The sequence below is a fragment of the Musca autumnalis genome, unplaced genomic scaffold (genome assembly GCF_047663935.1).
Source record: "Musca autumnalis isolate F117 unplaced genomic scaffold, ASM4766393v1 scaffold_1, whole genome shotgun sequence".
Taxonomy (NCBI): Eukaryota; Metazoa; Arthropoda; class Insecta; order Diptera; family Muscidae; genus Musca; species Musca autumnalis.
Window position 1 is genome coordinate 56,889,400 of NW_027411644.1, and position 19,441 is coordinate 56,908,840.

General features: G+C 35.9%; 1 protein-coding gene across 19 annotated transcripts in view; it reads left to right on the plus strand.

Moving 5' to 3' along the window:
- Cdep (Chondrocyte-derived ezrin-like domain containing protein) overlaps window positions 1-19,441 on the plus strand; it is a 254,904-nt gene that overhangs the window by 3,315 nt on the left and 232,148 nt on the right. For 17 of the 19 annotated variants that reach the window (XR_012411622.1, XR_012411623.1, XM_073975223.1 and 14 more), the window contains exon 2: window positions 4,266-4,507. The gene's annotated coding sequence lies outside the window, so the exon portion shown is untranslated. Of the gene's footprint in view, window positions 1-4,203; window positions 4,508-19,441 lie in introns of all 19 variants that reach the window. The other 2 variants (XM_073975232.1, XM_073975332.1) reach the window with 1 other exon arrangement.

Here is a 19,441-nt window from a genome sequence, read left to right on the forward strand (position 1 = left end):
AACTTACACTAGAAGAAGAAGCGGTTTTCGTTAAACTCAGAAACAAGCTATGCGCCATGAATTCGAGAGAGAGTGGCGAGAAAATTTGAATTGAAAAAGTTTTGGGAGACACCCACGAAAGCGAAAAAATGCTAGTGAAAAATAAGCATGTCCAAAAAGAATACGCGATAACGCCGAAAATGAACCTGAAACCTCGGTACATAAGCAGCTTCGCTTTCTGGCTTAAATGTGAGAACGCAAAAAGAATCCATGCTTATCCAAGCCTGAATTTGTGTAAAGGAATAAAGAAATGCAACATCGCATTTAAATTAGGTAGTTCCTGGTCTTTATTCATTTACTTGAAAATGAGCGTGAAGCAAGCAACAATCGTCATTGAATCAAACTATGAAGGAGAGAAAGCCACGAAAAACAACTGGAAAGAGCAACTAAATCTTTATTCAGTTAAAATGTACAAACTCAAAAGCAGAAATTCTTGGTGGATATCGGAAATATTGAAGAAACTACTAATGAGGCTGAAATTTGTAGTCAGCATCCTATACATATATGGCGCCCAATATCCCTAAGCCTCGAATCATGCACATTAGTTATGGCTCCCAACATCTCCCACAATGAAATTTAGTATTGAAAAGTCATTCTCCTTATAATTTGCGCCCAACGTTTCTGAGCCTGAAATTAAGTCGGAAACCAGATTCTCATTATTTATGACGCCAAAAGTCTCTGATACTGAAATTATGTCTTGTAAACCTGTCTACCTCATAAATATCACTCAATGTCTCTGATACCGAAATTTAGTCTGCTTCTCAGACTGTAAAAAGACCGAAGTGTTCAATTTCAAAAGTAACACTTTTGCTATTACTAGCTCTGTTCCTTTACGTGCCTGAGGTTACCATTTCTTACCATTTTTAACCTGCAAAGTGTTCCTTTACTTTAAAAAGCATACAATTTATATGAGACCAGTTCACCACTTTTACCATTTTTTGCCACTGTTACCATTTTTAAAAGTAAAGGAACATACCAACTCTAAGCAATCTGATAGTTACTATGTAACGCGATACAATGTAGTTTACTGAATGAGCGAATTCTTTAAATTTTATTCTACTTAGCTGCTACATATGAGAAGCGATATACTCATCTAGAACTAGTTGTGCAAAACAGTAGTATCTACAAATATTTACATTGTTGCATTTTAGCGGTTAACTTTTAAATTCAGGATTGCATCTTTATTCTTAAACAAGATTTACATTGAGGATAAATAACATAAATACGTTTACATATGAATTCAGCGTTTAATCTTAACATACTTAATAAAATATTTACAAAATATACAATGGACAGTTTCAGTCTTTAAAATCAACCCGCTTTTTTATGTATTTTATATTGCCACCGAAATTTAGTCTTAAAAATCCATTCGCCATCCGACCTAAGGAGGTTTTGTTGTCAATAGAAGTATTTATAGGGTCTTCTGTTGTCAATAGAAGACCTCAAGGGATCTTCCTTTGTCAATGGAAGAACTCAAGGAGCCTTTTGATCTGAATAGAAGACCTCAATAGATCTTCAGTTTTATATTGAAGAACTTAAGGGGTCTTCTGTTGTGAATATAAATCCTCAATTGATCTGGTCTATACTTTGCACATCGTGAAATTTCTGCAAAACTTAGATGAGGTTCCAATATGGACTCAATCGGTCCACGCCTTCGGGTACCTCCCACACAAAATTTCGGAAAAGTTCAGTTTAGGACGTGCTCTAGAATCGTTTCGATTTTTGTTGTAGCAACTTGTATTCACGGCCCTCCATACGACGGTACAAGTTTCATCAGTGGCAAGTAAATACTTTCTGAGAAAATATCCCGAAGGTTGTAAAAATCCCTATGACACCATGTGTAGTGGCTGGAGCGCACTATAGCACTCGAACTGGTCCAAAATTTGGCCTTCGTCATATTTTGTCCAAACTTAGTTTCAGTTCGAGGATGGGCAATACCGGTCGACAACTTCCAAAATTTACAATTTTTTTACTAAAATGGTATTCACGATACACCTTCTTGAACAGGGTAACCACACTGGATCTACTAATATTTTGTCCAAATTTAGTTTAACTTCGAAAATGGCCCTTATTGGTCTGTAAGGTACCTCCCCCGCAAAAGATCAACATTTTTTTTTTAAGTGCAGTATAGGGTTTGTCCTTTGGAAATGTATACCGATGCTATTGGTTGTGGTCCTGTTTACAGCGATATTATGTTTTCCGTAGACAGGTTCATGCTTCCTGGCATACTGGTCCAAATCTTATACGATGACCCATTGAAATGCGATATCTATCGAAAAGATATGACTCTCAAAATTAGATCCACTTTCATAATGGACTATGTCCATGGTATAAGTAAAGAGGTAGATTTAAATGAAAACAATCTATAGAACCCTTGTTTTTCCTGAATTCCTAAAACGTCAAAATTAGTAAACACAAAAGCAACAAGTAGGTTTGTTTACAATACCAATTTTGAGCATTTTATAAAAAACACGAAAAATGAATGAAGGGCCAAGGTTTCTCCACATAATCGAGTTTCGGATATGATAAAATGTTTGTTTCAATGATAAGCTGACAAATTTCTTCCGTACTAATATTCTAAACACGAATTTAAAAACCATTGAATTCGATTGTTTTTAAAATTGTTTGGCATATTATTCAAACAGCACACACACATACAAAGATTGTGTATATTGTTTTGACGTTTTAGGTATAGTCGAAAGAAAAAATTTAAATTGACAGGAAGCTTTGGCTAACCTTTCTTATTAAACCATGACTATGTCCATTCCTTCAAGTACAACTTTAATCCTAATCCACATTTTTGTCTGTAGTTCAAATGTTCAAATATGACCACAAAATTCTGAAAAGACCCTAAATACATTCGATCTATCCGTAGATGACAGTTTCAACCTACAAGAAGCTAATATTTTTTTCTACGATAACATTTTTTCCTTTATGATATTGGAAAAAATACTGAAAATTAGTAGATTCTTGCAGTACTGGAACAGACCAATAATAAAAATAAAAGAATAAAGGAGCAAATTTCGAACTTGGTTGCCCTTTTCTTATTTATTCTTTGGAGCAAGTTGAATGTAGTGGCTGGATTTGAAACTTTTTTCACAAAAAGTTTTCAAAAATTAATTTTTTGTCGAAAATAGCCGGCCTTCGGCCGGGATTTAAGACTTTCTCCTATGGACAGATGCTAAACAGGGCTAACGCGATCATATTTTTTCAAAATTAATTTTTTTGTCAAAAATCATGTGGTTTTTCGGAACTTTCGAAGCCTATATCTCGGGAAATACGAATTTCCCATGAATGATATACATATTGGCGTAATCAGCATTCCAAGACCTACCAGTGGACAAAATTTCAAAACTTTCTGAGTCCAGCCACTACATTCATCTTATGCCTAAATTTCTATTAATTTGTAATCTCCACTTCCCTAAAAAACATTTCTTTACATTGCAAAAAACCGCCAAATTGGCCACACTCTTCTGGGTGTCATATTTCATGTCATTGCATCTTCTCGTTGTGTGACGTGTTTGTATGTGTTGAAAACATTTTTGTGAAAAATTATTCTTATTGTGTCAGCCAGCCAGTCAGCTAGCTGGGCATACAAGGACATTGATAGCTCGAGGATATATTAACAAAAAACAAAACATAAAAATACTGCAACATTAAAAAAAGTCAGCGAAAATGTATACAATGTTGTTTATCTTATGAAAAAAGTGTAACAAAACGAACAGTTAATGTCAAAAAGAGTTCGTGGGTTGTGTGTGTGAGAAAACGGGAGAGAGATACAAACGAACATTGACATAATATAATGCGTGGGTGTGAGAGCTCAATTCATTCATACAAAATTACCAAATAGAGCAGGCAAGCTGGCTCAAAGGCTGGCTGCCCCGAAAAAAAGAAATTACTACGAAAAAAAGATAACAGTAGCAAAAAAATAATAACAGACAACAGGGAAGAAGAAGAAGAGGAGGAAGTACGAAATTGGTGTTGCCATCTTCCTGTTTTGGTGGTTGGTTGGTTGTAACAACAACACCCACCGTTTGCCAGAGAACTCCCTTTTTACCTTGATTACCGTTATTCGTGTGTGTTGTGTGTGTTTTCGGTTATTTCCGCGGTGTTTTTTTTCGGCTGTATATAAAAGTGTGCGTCTGTGCGTTTTTTATGTTATAGGCTGGTGTTTCCTTTTGCATAATTGTCTCTTATTTTATTTTTCCATTGAACTCCTTCTTTAGAGAGACAAATAATTAAAAATAAATGAGAGTGAGAGTTAAATATAATCATTGACGTAGTTGTCGGTCGCAGAACATCAAAAAGAAACAGCAACAATAAGAACAACAAAATAACAAAGCAACAAATTGCAACAGCAGCAACAACTTGAATATTATCATCATCGTCAGGTGCATTTCTTGTTACGTTTTTTGCCCTCTCACCTGCCTCTCCTGTCTTCTATAACATCAGTTTGTCTTATCAAATGGTAAGTAGTGTAGTGTCCATATTTTTTTAGTTATTCCTTTTTAGTTATAGTTACGTGAGATTGAAGGAAACTTCAATGCCTGGGATTTTGAATTTATTTACTGACGTTTTATTTGATTTAATTTTCAAAGCGTCGTTCAGTGGTGTCTGTCGTTTGTTGTGTGCCGTTTACTATTTGTCCTGTACAATTTGCTTTTTCTTCGTCTGTTTGTTTTTTTCTGGGCATAGTGGCTGGCTGACTGCCGCTTATCATTAGTTTACAATTCCGTGCGCATAGAAAACAGATTCATCTTTTCTTGTTCTTTCTTTTTTATTCATTCTTTGGTTTTGTTGTCCCTTCAAATTCAGGTCATTGAATCTGTGTGTGTTGTGCTATGTGTTTTTTACATTCCATTGTGTTTTGAATTATATTTTATATTGTTCTTTTGTCAAAGAAATCCAGGATACACAATGTGAAAAAAACAACAAAGAAATCCTTTTGAATTGAATTGATAATTTATTTATATTGAGTGTTATCAAGTGTACTTTGGGTATGGGGGAAGAAGAAATAGGTAATAGTTGGGATTTTAGGCGCTTTGATAACTATTTCTATGAATCTATCCTGTGGAGTTGTATTTTTGAAATATTTGAGTTGTATTTTTGTGAAATATTCGAGGGATATCTTCGAAAATTTTGAGTTGTGTTGCAATGAAATTCGATTATGGAATTTAAATTGAGTGCAGTTGAGAGCTGTACTAGACTGACCCAACATTTTTTTGAAACTCCTACCCCCTATTTTCCCTTTGATCCAATAACTGTATATAATAAATTTTATGGCGATTGGTTAGCATTAATCCGTGCCACCAGGACGTTCTTTGTTTTCATAGTAATTTGTTTGTGGAAAATTCACATTTTTCACGAAAATTCTCTAAATGTCTCATTTATGGTTCAATCGATGAAAATTTTTGACCAGTTCATGGTTGTGGCTAAAACACGAATCCTACAAACAATTGTGAAAATCGTATCAAATTTGCTACTTAGTATATGCTATTGAAAAATAAGGATGCATGGACGTCATAGACAAGAAGGATGGATACACAAGTCAAGAATTTCAATATCAGAGATGTTGGGTGCTACATAGCTACATATGAGATTCAAGTCTGGTTTCAGCGTCCAAAACATTATGTTGTGGATTTTCAAGACAGAAAAGGGTGACGTAGGGGATGAAAGATACCAAGGAACGGTCCTGACCGGCTTTAACATGACAAAGTCCAGGATTTATCTTGGTCCCTCTTCATACAGGAAATACGATGGAATGGGAAAGGCGTCACAACAACACCAAAAGGTTACGCACTGTATTATAGCTGCCATGACATAAAGCATGAGTTTGATTGCGGATTTGTAGTTGGTCGGAGGTTAAAACACCTGGTCTCCAGCTTCACACCAGTGAATGAAAGACTTGCTACAATTCGAATAAAAGCAAACTTCTTCAACATCATCTTTATTTGCGCTCATGCTCCCACTGAAGACAAGGACGAACTGACCAAAGATATATTTTATGAGCGCTTAGAAGAAACATATGACCGTTGTCCTGCCCATGACATTAAAATTATTCTAGGCGATTTTAATGCCAAAATTGGAAAGGAAAATATCTTTGGCCCAACAGTCAGAAAATTCAGTCTCCACAGTGAAACATCTGACAATGGTATGAGGCTGATAGACTTCGCAGCGGCAAAAAACATGGTAGTCAGCAGCAAAAGATTTAAGCATATCAATATTCATAAGGGCACCTGGCTGTCTCCAGATCAGATCACAACACGAAAGCACTCCTCATCCCGATAACATATCAGCGAAATGGCAAAGTATTGCCCACTCCATGCAAACAGCCGCAAAATACATACTTGGATACCAGAGACCTCCACCAAGGAATCCATGGTATGATCAGGAGTGTCGTGCTGCTACCGAAGAGAAAAATGCGGCATATAATGTTACTTTACAATCCGTAGAAACGCGTAGCGCACCAGAGAGAGATACCGGGAGAAAAGGAGAGAGGAGAAACGTCTTTTCTGCAGGAAAAAGAGAGAGATAAAAAAGCGGGAGTGTGAAAAAATCGAGATGTACAGGAGCCAGAATGAAGTCCGAAAATTCGACCAAAGAGTCAAGCATCAAACTGATGGCTTTGGTACAGGCACATCCTACTGTAGAGACCAGCAAGGTAATTTGGTAACTGATACAGACAGTGTGCTCAGGATATGAAATGCACATTTTTCAAAACTGTTGGTATCCAATAGAAGCGAAGACGACGAAGATACCACAGACCTAATCTCAGAAGATGGTATTGAATGTATACCGCCCAGCCAAGATGAGGTAAAGACAGCAATAAATCGGCTGAAGAACAATAAGGCAGCAGAAGCCGATGCCTTACCAGCCGAGCTGTTCAAAACCGGAGGCGACACGCTGATAAGGTGTATTCATCAGCTAGTTGGCACCATCTGGCAGGAAGAACGAGTACCCAACGATTGGCACCTGAGTATCCTGTGCCCCGTCCACAAGAAGGGAGATAAGACTGTATGCTCTAACTATAGGGGCATAAGTCTACTCTACAAGATCGTGTCAGGGATATTGTGCGAACGACTAAAGCCTATGGTCAACGAGATTATTGGACCATACCAATGCGGCTTTAGACCTGGCAAGTCCACCATTGACCAGATATTTACCCTGCGGCAAATCCTGGAGAAGACCCAAGAGATGCATATCGACACCTACCACCTTTTTGCAGCCTTCGACAGCCCGCTGCGTTCAAAGGTATTCCAAGCCATGCCTGAATTTGGTATCCCCACAAAGCTCATCCGGCTTTGTAAAATGACTTTAACTGACACGAGGTCCTCAGCTAAAATAGGAAAGAACCTCTCCGAAGAGTTTGGTACCAAAAGAGGTTTCAGACAAGGAGACAGTCTTTCGTGTGATCTCTTCAACATCCTGCTGGAAAAGGTTATACGAGAGGCAAACGTCAAAAGAAGTGGCACAATCTGCACCAATAGCCACATGTTACTTGCTTATGCTGATGATATAGACAACATAGGCCGATCAGTAAAAGAAGTAACTGATACCTTTATGAAGGTCGAAGGAGAATCTGCTAAAGTGGGTCTGGCGGTAAACGGTGAGAAGACCAAGTTGATGGTGTCGACACGCAATGCGTCCATTGAGCTCGGACCGACTGTGGAAGTTGGTTCCTATAATATTGAGGTAGTAAAAGACTTCGTCTACCTCGGCACCTCCGTAAACACAACAAACGACATCAGTTGTGAAATAAAAAGAAGAATTATATTGGCCAACAGATGCTACATTTGTTTAAGTAAGTAGTTTAAAAACAAGGCCACATCTCGTCAAACAAAAATAACGCTCTACCAAACACTGATACTACCCGTGCTGATGTATGGCTCCGAAGCCTGGGTACTTGCGCAAGCAGACATGGCAGTGCTTGGTGTGTTTGAGAGAAAAATTCTTCGAAAGATCTACGGACCAATCTGCGTTGACGGTGAATATCGACGTCGCATGAACCACGAGCTGTATCTGCTATACAACGACATCAATATTGTTAAACGTATCGAGATGCAGCGATTGCGTTGGCTAGGCCATATAATAACAATGAGCGATGATGAACCCGCTAAAAAGGCGTATAAATACGGACCGCTCGGCGGTGCACGCAGAATTGACAGGCCAAGGAATAGATGGCGCAAACAAGTGGATGATGAGATGAAAAGGCGCGGTATTCCAGAGTGCGAAGCAACAAATAGAGAGAATTGGAGAACTTTTCTTAGTTCGGTCTATGGAACAAATGTTCTGTAATGGGCCAGCTAAGTAAGTAAGTAAGTATTTTAAAGACTGAAACGGTCATGTGTGTGAAGATAAATTGGATTTCAAATTGGAAAATTTAAATTTAGCAAAGACACGAACCAACAACAGCGTACTGTACAGATCACTTCTAGGACCAAATTTAAATTTGAATTTAATGAACAAAATTTAATTTAAGAATGAAAATTAATACTTTTTTAATATTTGAACAATATTTAACTGAATTAAAGGAAACTGTAAAAAATTATTTAGCATACAATTTTATTATATTAATGAGGTTTGTTTAAACGTTTAAATAATTATATACGTGTCAAAAAAAATTGGAAAAAATTATTTTATATTCCCACTACGAAAACTGCTAAAGGGAAATTATTGTGGGGCCCCCCACTTAATAACGGGGAGGGGTTCGTCCACGGAATATTTTTTTCTGGATAGGGCATCGAATGTACATCAAGCCCATGTCTTTCAATAGATTCTAAATATATTCAGATTTTGGAAAAAAATTATTTTATATATTGTGGGGCCCCCCACTAAATAATGGGGAGGGGTTCGTCCACGGAATAGTTTTTTCTGGATAGGGCATCGAATGTACACCAAGCCCATGTCTTTCAATAGATTCTAAATATATTCAGATTTTGGAAAAAAAAAAATATTTTATATATAGCATTTCCAAATTAAATGAAACCTTTTCCAAATTAAATGAAACTTTTTCCAAATTGAATGAAACCTTTTCCAAATTAAATGAAACCTTTTCCAAATCAAATGAAACCTTTTCCAAATCAAATGAAACCTTTTCCAAATCAAATGAAACCTTTTCCAAATCAAATGAAACCTTTTCCAAATTGAATGAAACCTTTATTTTTATTGAAAGAAAAAATCCAGAATATTTTGAAAAGAGGAAGAAATAAAAAAATTATGCGGGTTTTCAACGATTTTTTACTTAAATTCTAATCTTAAGTAATGATATAAAAGTGTAACTCGCTGCATGTTTTGCTTCCTTGAACATAAATGGTCTGTTCCTTTACTTTTGAAAATGGTAAAACTGGCAAAAGTAGCAAAAGTTGTAATCAACTTCCATATGAATTGTATGGTGTCTGAAGTAAAGGAACGCTTTTCGAGTAAAAAGTTGTAAAACTTGAAGATTCTTGCACGTAAAGGAACAGGGTTAAACATTTCATAATTTTTGGGCATCAATTAAGGTTATAGCGAAATATTCCTAAAGAGAGAATTTAGGTTTAAAAAAATTCTAATAACACTGTGACACAAAATGGAGGTGAAAATCTGGGGCAGAGATAATTCTTTTTGGGGATGAAAGCCCTTTGTGAGTATATTAAGAATCCCCAAGGACAGATCCGCCGTGAGTCGAAGTTCCGAGTTATGGCGTGATTAAGTTTCTGCTGAAGACCATATAAGGAATCTGAAATTAACATTATATCTTTGTTAACAGTTGTTTTAGCTTATTTATGAAATGACTTGTCTTCGGTCAAATCGAATTAGTATTATTTTCGTAGAGCATTTCGACCTTCTTACTCGCTTCCTTCAATGTCCTTTTCGTCCCTTATTTTAAGAACCGCTATAAAAGTACCACATGATGACGTTTTCAGCTTCGAAATGTTCTTCAAAAATGTAGCTAATCGATTTTGTCGAGTTTTCATAGTCTGTTGTTTGAGACGTTCGATACAATGCTCAATCACGTGAACGGTATTACGATCTATTGTCCGATCGCTTAGTACGACTCTGGCACAAAATTTTATTTTTAAAGTTTTTTTTTCAGGATAATTTTTATGTAACAACTTAATAAGTAAACGAATACACATAATGATAGAATTAAACCGGTGTAATTTAAAATTTTTAATGCCATATTCAGCAATGTTGAACCCAATAGTAAAGGCATTTTCAAAAATAAAATTGTGTACTAGAGTGGTACTACGCGATCAGACAATAGATCGTAATATCGTTAACGTGATTGAGCATAGCAACCAACAGCCCAATAAAGAGGACTGTTCCAATTATGTAATGAGTATTTCCATTGAAAATTCCACAAGCAGCAAATCGTGAACCACTTCATTAGGTTAGGTAATACAATTAGCCCCTGTTATTTTTAGCAATTTTTAACCTCAATTCTCTCTTTAGCATTATTTCGCTAAAACCTTAATTGTTGCCCAAAAATTATAAAATGTTTAAGTTCAAGGAAGCAAAACATGCAGCGCGTTGCACTTTTATGTCATTACTTATGATTAGAATTTAAGTAAAAAATTGTTGAAACCACATATACATTTTTATTTCTTTCTCTTTTCAAAATATTCTAGATTTTTTCTTTCAATAAAAATAAAGGTTTCATTCAATTTGGAAAAGGTTTCATTTGGTTTGGAAAAGGTTTCATTTGATTTGGAAAAGGTTTCAATTGATTTGGAAAAGGTTTCATTTAATTTGGAAAAGGTTTCATTTAATTTGGAAAAGGTTTCATTCAATTTGGGAAATGTTTCATTCAATTTGGAAAAGGTTTCATTTAATTTGGAAATGCTATATTCCCACTGCGAAAACTGCTAAAGGGAAATTATTGTGGGACCCCCCACTAAATAATGGGGAGGGGTTCGTCCACGGAATATTTTTTTCTGGATAGGGCATCGAATGTACATCAAGCCCATGCCTTTCAATAGATTCTAAATATATTCAGATTTTGGAAAAAAAATTATTTTATATATTCCCACTGCGAAAACTGCTAAAGGGAAATTATTGTGGGGCCCCCACTTAATAATGGGGAGGGGTTCGTCCACGGAATATTTTTTTCTGGATAGGGCATCGAACGTCCATCAAGCCCATGTCTTTCAATAGATTCTAAATATATTCAGATTTTGGAAAAAAAATATTTTATATATTCCCACTACTAAAGGGAAATTATTGTGGGGCCCCCACTAAATAATGGGGAGGGGTTCGTCCACGGAATATTTTTTTCTGGATAGGGCATCGAATGTACATCAAGCCCATGCCTTTCAATAGATTCTAAATATATTCAGATTTTGGAAAAAAAATTATTTTATATATTCCCACTGCGAAAACTGCTAAAGGGAAATTATTGTGGGGCCCCCACTTAATAATGGGGAGGGGTTCGTCCACGGAATATTTTTTTCTGGATAGGGCATCGAACGTCCATCAAGCCCATGTCTTTCAATAGATTCTAAATATATTCAGATTTTGGAAAAAAATTATTTTATATATTCCCACTACGAAAACTGCTAAAGGGAAATTATTGTGGGGCCCCCCACTAGCAGTTTTCGCAGTGGGAATATATAAAATAATTTTTTTCCAAAATCTGAATATATTTAGAATCTATTGAAAGACATGGGCTTGATGGACGTTCGATGCCATATCCAGAAAAAAATATTCCGTGGACGAACCCCTCCCCATTATGTAGTGGGGGGCCCCACAATAATTTCCCTTTAGCAGTTTTCGTAGTGGGAATATATAAAATATTTTTTCCAAAATCTGAATATATTTAGAATCTATTGAAAGACATGGGCTTGATGTACATTCGATGCCCTATCCAGAAAAAAATATTCCGTGGACGAACCCCTCCCCGTTATTTAGTGGGGGGCCCACAATAATTTCCCTTTAGCAGTTTTCGCAGTGGGATATATAAAATAATTTTTTTCCAAAATCTGAATATATTTAGAATCTATTGAAAGACATGGGCTTGATGTACATTCGATGCCCTATCCAGAAAAAATATTCCGTGGACGAACCCCTCCCCGTTATTTAGTGGGGGGCCCACAATAATTTCCCTTTAGCAGTTTTCGCAGTGGGATATATAAAATAAATTTTTTCCAAAATCTGAATATATTTAGAATCTATTGAAAGACATGGGCTTGATGTACATTCGATGCCCTATCCAGAAAAAAATATTCCGTGGACGAACCCCTCCCCGTTATTTAGTGGGGGGCCCACAATAATTTCCCCTTAGCAGTTTTCGTAGTGGGAATATATAAAATATTTTTTTTCCAAAATCTGAATATATTTAGAATCAATTGAAAGACATGGGCTTGATGTACATTCGATGCCCTATCCAGAAAAAAATATTCCGTGGACGAACCCCTCCCCATTATTTAGTGGGGGGCCAAACAATAATTTCCCTTTAGCAGTTTTCGTAGTGGGAATATAAAAATAATTTTTTTCCAAAATCTGAATATATTTAGAATCTATTGAAAGACATGGGCTTGATGGACGTTCGATGCCCTATCCAGAAAAAAATATTCCGTGGACGAACCCCTCCCCATTATTAAGTGGGGGCCCCACAATAATTTCCCTTTAGCAGTTTTCGCAGTGGGAATATATAAAGTTTTTTTCCAAAATCTGAATATATTTAGAATCTATTGAAAGACATGGGCTTGCTGTACATTCGATGCCCTATCCAGAAAAAAATATTCCGTGGACGAACCCCTCCCCGTTATTTAGTGGGGGGCCCACAATAATTTCCCTTTAGCAGTTTTCGCAGTGGGATATATAAAATAATTTTTTTCCAAAATCTGAATATATTTAGAATCTATTGAAAGACATGGGCTTGATGTACATTCGATGCCCTATCCAGAAAAAAATATTCCGTGGACGAACCCCTCCCCGTTATTTAGTGGGGGGCCCACAATAATTTCCCTTTAGCAGTTTTCGTAGTGGGAATATAAAATAATTTTTTCCAATTTTTTTTGACACGTATATAATTATTTAAACGTTTAAACAAACCTCATTAATATAATAAAATTGTATGCTAAATAATTTTTTACAGTTTCCTTTAATTCAGTTAAATATTGTTCAAATATTAAAAAAAGTATTAATTTTCATTCTTAAATTAAATTTTGTTCATTAAATTCAAATTTAAATTTGGTCCTAGAAGTGATCTGTACAGTACACTGTTGTTGGTTCGTGTCTTTGCTAAATTTAAATTTTCCAATTTGAAATCCAATTTATCTTCACACACATGAAACGGTCCATTGTATATTTTGTAGATATTTTATTAAGTATGTTAAGATAAAACACTGAATTCATATGTAAACGTATTTATGTTTTTTATCCTCAATGTAAACCTAGTTTAAGATTAAAGATGCAACCCTGAATTTAAAAGTTAAGCGCTAAAATGCAGCTATGTAAATATTTTTATTTACTACTATTTTGAACAACCAGTTCTAGACAAATATATCGCTTCTCATAAGTAGCAGCTAAGAAGAAGAAATTTTAAAGAATTCGCTCATTCAGCAAACTACATTGTAACGCGTTACATAGTAACTATCAGATAAGTTTGCTTAGAGTAATAGTAAAAGAAATTGAAATTGTAATAAAAATTGAACTCTTCAGTCTGAGAGGCAGAACTGTTTCAAGACAAAATTTCGGTGTCAGAGACATTGAGTGATATTTATGAGGTCGACAGGTTTTCAAGACATAATTTCAGTTTCAGAGACTTTTGGCGTCATAAATAATGAGAATCTGGTTTGCGACTTAATTTCAAGGTCAGAAACGTTGGGCGCCAATTATAAGGAGAATGGTTTTTAAATACTAAGTTTCATTGTGGGAGATGTTGGCTGCCATAACTAATGAGCATGATTGGAGGCTTAGGGACAATAGGCGCCATATATGTATAAGGAAGATTGATTTTCAGGTGTGTTGGACAAAATTAAAAAAAATGAGACATAATTATGGGGTCAAGATTTTTAGACTTCAGACGAAAATCAGATTTTATTTCAGGCTTGGGCACCATTTATAAGGCAGATGGATTTTCAAGAATAAATTTCAGTGTGAGAGACGTAGAGCACCATAACTGAGGGCGGCATACATATATACGGAAGATGGACAAAAAATAGTCGAGAAAGACAGTGAAAGTGAGACATTGTGCGCCATATACAAGAAGGTTGAATTTTCAAAACAAATTTCACGTTGGGCGCCATTTAAAATGAATTAGAAGACAACATTTTAGTCTAAAATAGATATTCTAGACTGGAGATCAGAGTCAGTGATGCGGGGAGATGTTGGGCGCCAATAAATTTCATTGTGGGAGATGTTGGGAGCCATAACTAATGAACATGATTCGAGGCTTAGGGACGTTGGGTGTCATATATGTATAAGGAACATTGATTTTCAAAAGAGTTGAGCGAAATTAAAAAATGAGACATAATTATTTGGTCAGGATTTTTAGACTTCTGTCCAAAGTCAGATTTTGTTCCAGGATTGGGCGCCATATATAAGGCAGATGGATTTTCAAGAATAAATTTCAGGTTGAGAGGCGTGGAGCGCCAGAACTAAGGGCGGCATATATAAGGAGGATGGACTTAATTAAAGTAGTCCAAAAAGACAGTGAAAGTGAGACATTGGGCGCCATATACAAGAAGGATGAAATTTCAAAACAAATTTCACATTGGGCGCTATATTAAAAGACAACATTTTAGTATCATACACATCGTCCGCTATTTATAATGTGAATAGATTTTCTAGACTAGAGTTCAGAGTCAGTGATGCGGGAGAGAAGTTGGGCGTCAATTATAGGATGGTTGGTTTTTTAAAAATAAATTTCAATATCAGAAACGTTGTGCGACATATCCAAAGATCATAAAGGCCTCGACACATAAGTCGCTCGAGAAATGTCAGAACCACATTTCAATTAGGTCGAACTTGGTCTTTGGTCTTTTACCAGAAATGAATTAAGCAAGAAAGCCGAGCGGCTTATGTACCCAGGCCTTAAATTCTAAATTTCATAAGCGTAGAAATTGGATGTTGCCTGACCAGGAATTCCAAACCGGGCATTCAGCATGCAAGGCGGATGTACATATCAATTATGTACATCTGAAAATCCATACACATTTCTTATTTCACTTAAATTAAATTTTGGAAATCCATTCACCTTATAAATGGCGCCCAACGTCTCTTTGATATTACGTTCTGAAAATCGTTCCACCTTTCTATAGGCTCCCAACACCTTACCCTGAAATTAAAAACCATTCTCATTATTTTGCCCAACGTTTCTCTCGCAGAAATTCTCTATTGAAAATCCATCTTTCTTAGAAGAGGCGCCCAACGTCTTTCACACTGAAATTAAAGCTTGGAAATTCCTCCACCTTATAAATGACACCCAACGTGATTGTCACTGAAATTTAGTCTTGGGAATCCATTCACATTATTTATGGCGCCCAACATCTCGGACTCTGGAATTTTGTCTAGAAAGTTCTCTTTTTTCGCCCAACGTCTCTGACCCTTGAATCCTGTCTTTCAAATTCTCTTTTTTCTACCACTTTTTTTTATAATTGGCGCCCAACGTTACTGCCACTGAAAATAAGTTTTGAAAATCCAAAGATTATAAATTCTAAATTTCATTAGCGTAGAATTAGGTGGATTTTATTTTGATTTTATTTATAAGGTGGCTGGTGTTTAATGACTAAATTTCAGTTCAGGTAGGTTTTTTCAAGACTAAATTTTAATGGCAGAGATTTTTGGCGACCAAATTAAAAAAGGAGGATGGATTTTCAAGACATATTTTACGTTGGTCGTCATTAAAACGGAATTTAAGGAATTTAATGGCAGAATTTAAGTATCAGAGACATTGGTCGCCATTTATAATGTGAATTGTTTTCCAAGACTGAGGTTTAGAGTCAGAGATGTTGGAGAGTGGATTTTTGGGGCAGAGATGTTGGGCGCCATATTTAAGAATGATGAATTTTCAAAAGTAAACTTCAGGAGCAAAGATATTGAGAGTCATTTATAATGAAAATGGATTTTTAAGGCAAACTTTCAGTGAAGAGTGCCACCAGTAAGCCCATCCGCCTAATGCCAAGGTTCGATTCTAAGGTTCTCGTTTTATGACCTTAGAATCGAACCCTGGCATTAGGCGGATGGGCTTACTGGTGGCACTCTTCACTGAAAGTTTATTTATAATGAGAATTGTTTTTTTAGACTGAAGTTCAGTGTCAGAGATGTTGGAGGGAGAAATTTTAAGGGTAAATTTTGGTGGCATTCTCGAAACTAAATTTCAGTGGCAGAGACATTGAATACCATTTATAAGTTGAATGGATTTTCATAGCAACATTTTTGTGCCTACACGTTGGGCGCCATACGGTGGTCATGCCGTTCGGACTCGGCTTTAAAAAGTAGGCCATATTTCATTGAGCTAATATGAATCGGGAGTGCACTCGTTGATATGAATGAAGTCTCCTTTGTCCCTTCTGGGATGTTTGTGGAACAAAAATATATATTATAGGGACTTTGGGCGCTAGATATAAGACGGATGGATGTCCAAGAGAAATTCGATGGGCAAACACGTTGGGCGCCATTTATAAGGTGGGATTATTGTACAAAATTACAGCTAATATGATTGGAAGATGATGCAAAAACACCTTTGAAATACCTAAAATTGGAAGATATCTTTGTAAGAATTTCCCCCTACTTTGGGCGCCAATATTAACCTAAATTACTAACTACAAGCTTTTTAGAAAACATCATTAGTCTTCCATGGTTTTAGATTAGGTATTTAGATAAGATATTGGAAGCCATTTGTAAGGAGAGTGGATTTTCAAAACTAAATTTGATATAGATGGCTATTAGGTGTTTAGATTTAGTGTCTGCTCCAGAATTCTAGTAAAGGTGTAATAAGGGAACCCATTAACGACAATATGTGTTTCAGATAAATCGAAAGCCTGTTTTCGCGATTCTAGTTTGAGTAAAAAAATCCTGCTAACATTGGCGCCCAATGAGGGCTTACCTCATGCAAAAAAAAGTCCTACATCTTTAAATAGAAAATCTCCTTTAAATGACGCCCAACTATGATAAATTTCACTAGTATTTAATTTTAAGTTTTTTACTATAATTATCCTCGGCCCTTAAATATCATTCTGATAATTAATTTCAAACAAAAGGAGAAAAAGTAAAATAATTAGTTTGTTCTATTTCCACTGGAATTATCTTTTTATCCCTGTTTTTTGTTTCGTTTTTTTTTATGGCAGGATATGCCCTAACTAGGGATATTTTATTTTTTAATGGTTTTCTAAGTATTTCGCATGTAAAAGAATAATGAGGACGCATTTATATGAAATGGTCTTAAATTTCAACAAACCATTCATTTAACTGTGGCATAGATTTCCAGGCAACAAATGTTTATTCATTTCTTTTCTTTTTAATGAACCAAACACAACCAGCAAAGCCAAACATGAATATAGCAGAAGGAATAAAGAAATGACTGAAACTGAAATTCATAATTTATGAGATTCAGCGCTGGTGTTGTTGCTGCGGCTGCTGCTTATCTATTGAAGATGTAAAGCACGAATAGTGAAGAGATGGTGTTGTTTAATTCACTTTTCTAATTTTTTCTTTCTCTCTCCCTCTCTTTACATATGTATTTGTGTTCTTTCCCAGAAGTTTCTTCCTTTTTCCCTCCCTCCCGCCTCATTCATATCATTAACACAATATAATAATCGTAAAATATGATAAAATATTGATAAATATTGTCAAACGATAAGTGGTTTGCTTAACACATTTTTATTTATATCCTTGCAGAGAAGAGTAAGAGAGAGGAGGAGGAGGATGTCAGGGTAAACAATAAAATATGTATGTAAGGAGGAGAAGCTTAGTTGTTTGACTAGGTCAGCAAAGTTACTTACACTGGGGGAAAAATGTTTTCTAAAATGCCTGTAGTTAGTAATTTAGTTTAATATTGGCGCCCAAAGTAGGGAGGGAAATTCTTACAAAGATATCTTCCAATTTTAGGTATTTCAAAGGTGTTTTTGCCTCATCTTCCAATCATATAAGCTGTACTTTTGTACAATAATTCCACCTTATAATCCCACCTTATAAATGGCGCCCAACGTTTTTGCCCCTCGAATTTGCCTTAGACATCCAGATAATCCCATCTTACAATCCCACCTTATAAATGGCGCCCAATGTTGTTGCCCCTCGAATTTATCTTGGACATCCATCCGTTTTATATGTAGCGCCCAATGTCCCTGTAATATATATTTTTGTTCCACAAACATCCCAAAAGGAACAAGGGAGACTTCTCTCATATCAATGAGTGCACCCCGATTCATATTAGCTCAATGATATGGAACCTACAGTTTATCGCCGAATCCGAACGGCGTGTCTTAAGACACCACTTGTAAAGAAGTTTAACATGGCTGAAAAACTCAGGAAATATCGCTAACATTACACTGAGAAGTATTTTGTCACCGTTGAAATGTTGATGTTGACTGACCTGGGATTCCAAACCGGACATTCAGCATGCAAGGTGGATGTACATATCAATTACTTTTAAAAATCCATCTACATTTCTTATTTCACTTAAATTAAGTTTTGGAAATCCATTCACCATAGAAATGGCGTCTCTGACCATAGAATTAAGTCACTTTGATATTATGTTCTGAAAATCCCTCCACCTTATTATTATAGTCTCCCAACGCCTTACCCTGAAATTACCCCTTGTTTTTTTAACCAATTTTTGTTCGTTCGTATATATTCGTAATAATTTAGGCATCCATAGCTCTGTCCCCAGATGACATACAGACCTATTTTTTCGTAGACGCGATCCATATTAAGTAAAGAATTCCTCATTTAAAAATCAGCGCTCTACATTTGTATATCGATCTGCAAAATTTGACAATTCGTGTGAAGAATCATTTATTTACAAAAACTGAGGGTTAAAATCCATTCTCATTATTTTGCCCAACGTTTCTCTCGCTGAAATTCGCTATTGAAAATCCATCTGCCTTAGAATGGGCGCCCAACGTCTTTCACACTGAAATTAAAGCTTGGAATTTCCTCCACCTTATAAATGACACCCAACGTGATTGTCACTGAAATTTAGTCTTGGGAATCCATTCACATTGTTTATGGTGCCCAACGTCTATGACTCTGGAATTTTGCCTTTAAAGTTATCTTTTTTCGCCCAACGTCTCTGACCCTGGAATCTTGTCTTCCAAATTCTCTTTTTTCTACGACTTCTTTATAATTGGCGCCCAACGTTACTACCACTGAAAGTAAGTCTTGAAAATCCCTACACCTCAAAAAAGAGCGTCTTTTTCTACCACTTTTTTTATAATTGGCGCCCAACATTACTGCCACTGAAAGTAAGTCTTGAAAA